The sequence below is a fragment of the Suricata suricatta genome, chromosome 2, assembly GCF_006229205.1.
Source record: "Suricata suricatta isolate VVHF042 chromosome 2, meerkat_22Aug2017_6uvM2_HiC, whole genome shotgun sequence".
Taxonomy (NCBI): domain Eukaryota; kingdom Metazoa; phylum Chordata; class Mammalia; order Carnivora; family Herpestidae; genus Suricata; species Suricata suricatta.
In genome coordinates, this window is record NC_043701.1 from 11,396,164 (window position 1) to 11,398,483 (window position 2,320).

A 2,320-nucleotide genomic window follows, 5' to 3' on the forward strand; every position below is an offset into this window, starting at 1 on the left:
AATCACAGGATCTGCTCTTATAGGTAAAGATGAACACGGTGCTGAAACCTCTTCCAGGCTCTTCTCAGACCAGGGTTACCCAAGATCAGTAGCACTGAGTGGCCAGCTGGATAAGCAGCCATGACAATTTTGCACAAAATATTCCAGGAACTGTTGGTGTCAAAGATGTTGGACATGGAAATAAATAGAGCAACTGCATTGAAAGTATAGAGAATGAGAAAGTAGCTGATAGCTTTGATGGCCCCCATGTGAGCCTCCATTGGCATTGCCCTCCATGTGTAGGGTGTGTCTCTTGAGAGAGATGATGAGCAGGGTGGCTGCAAAGATGAACATGATCAGAGGAATGAAGATCCCCAGGTTATAGAGCAGGACCAGGTTGACCACATTGGTCTCAGAGAAGTACTTCTTCTCAGTGGTGTTGGAGGAGGGGCTAGGAACGGAACTATTTACATACACATTGAAGATGTCTTTGGAGAAGGGAAAGCTGAAGCATATGGAGATGAACAGTGACAGCCCCAGGAACTAAGGCGTCAGCTCTCTGATCTTCCTCTTCATCACGGAGAACAAAGGGTGAGCAAAGTTTGCAGTTCGAAGGCAATAGAAGATGTTGAGCCAGGCAGCCAGCCAGAGGTTGGAATAGTTCAGAAACATGGTGATGACTTTGAAGAGTATGAACACTGTGTTTTGGTTATAAGTGGCCCAGAAGAACAGACTGTAAGTATTCTCCAGCATCATCCAGATCTGCAGCAAGAGCCTGGAGAAGCTCAGCATCAACAGGATGCAGTCACTGACAGGGAGCCTTTGGCCTCTGGCCCACTCAGTCCCATGGATGGTGGTGATGAAGCCGTTCCCAATGATGCCAGTCATGCACTCTACTCCGGACACCACCAAGATGAGGACGATTTTAAACCTGGACATTATCTGTGGCGTCTGTGTTCACCGTCACCATTCTCTTTGGCCCTGACCTCCGGGTTTCCACGCCGAGGTCTGGTGCCTGCTTTGCAATCTTCTGGTCCTCACTCAGTGTTACTCTAATGTTTCCCCCCAGTTAATGGTTCTTTCCAATTTTTCTTCCTTTGTTTGCCACGTGACTACAGGTCGGAGGCTTAAAGGCAAATGACAGGAGGATCTTGTTACTGGCTGTCTCTGTTTTTCATAAAGACCCATTTGCCTTGGGCTTGCAGGAGCTCACAGGAAAAAACTTAAGACAGGTTCCTACCTTGGCATCTTTCTCCCTTCCTTACTTTAAGCCCATGTACACCTGACAGCAGGAGTCCCATGTTAGGAATCTTACTTTCCCCACGCCTTTGTGCTGATTTCATAAAACTTGTTACCTGCCAGCATGTCTGTAAAAACACAACGGCTCCTTTGAGCTGCCTTCTCCTGCTTCTTTTCTTCTCCCTTATTTGCAGAGGTGTTTTCCCCCATAGTTAGCATGTTCATGAATAAGAAGTTCCCATCAGTTTGTATGTGAACATTTTTACTTAGACTTAAGTTTCCTCCAGAAAGATTAGCTATTATAATGTCCTCAGATACAGAAGAGCCAAAATTTGATGCCATTTGGGTTAGTTAGAGACAAGAAAAACTGCTTTGTGACAGTTTCATTGTTTGCGTGTATATCACTGATTATAATTTACCGTGATGCACATCAGCGTTTGAACTCAGAATCGGGTTAGAATTAGCCTGGGCAAGTGGCAGGGTGTTCTGAACACAGTGCTGAAGTTGGGAAACGTGACCAGATGCTGTTAACTTGAAATTTAATTCCCTGCTTCCTCACCCTGACTGTGAAACAAGAGTGAATTCCAGCGCTTTAAAGTCCTATGTAGATGCCTGGGCCTCATTCCTGATCTAGTTGAGTCAGAATCTGAGCTAGGGCCCAGGCTTGTTGTATTTTTAAAAAGTTGAAAGTGGAGGTTAAAAACCACCCTACTAAAGAATGATTGCATTAATCAGGCAATTAGAGAAGAAATTAAAAAATATATGGAAACCAACGAAAATGAAAATACAACAATCCAAAATCTCTGGGATGAAGGCAGTCCTAAGAGGAAAGTATATTGCAATCCAGGCCAATCTCAACAAACTAGAAAGAGCGCAAATTCAAAATCTAACAGAGAACCTACTGAAACTAGAAAGGAAGCAGCAAGAGCACCCCAAACCCAGCAGAAGAAAAGAAATAATAAAGATCAGGGCAGAAATAAACAATATAGAATCCAAAAGAACAGTCGAGCAGATTAATGAAACCAGGAGTTGGTTCTTTGAAAAAATAAACAAAATCGATAAACCTCTAGCCAGGCTCCTCAGAAAAAAAAGAGCACCCAGA

The 2,320-nt window shown here is 43.9% G+C and overlaps 1 pseudogene; it reads right to left on the bottom strand.

Annotated features, from left to right (window-relative positions):
* Positions 1–17: 17 nt before the first annotated feature.
* LOC115304809 lies at positions 18–949 on the bottom strand (annotated as a pseudogene).
* Positions 950–2,320: the final 1,371 nt, after the last annotated feature.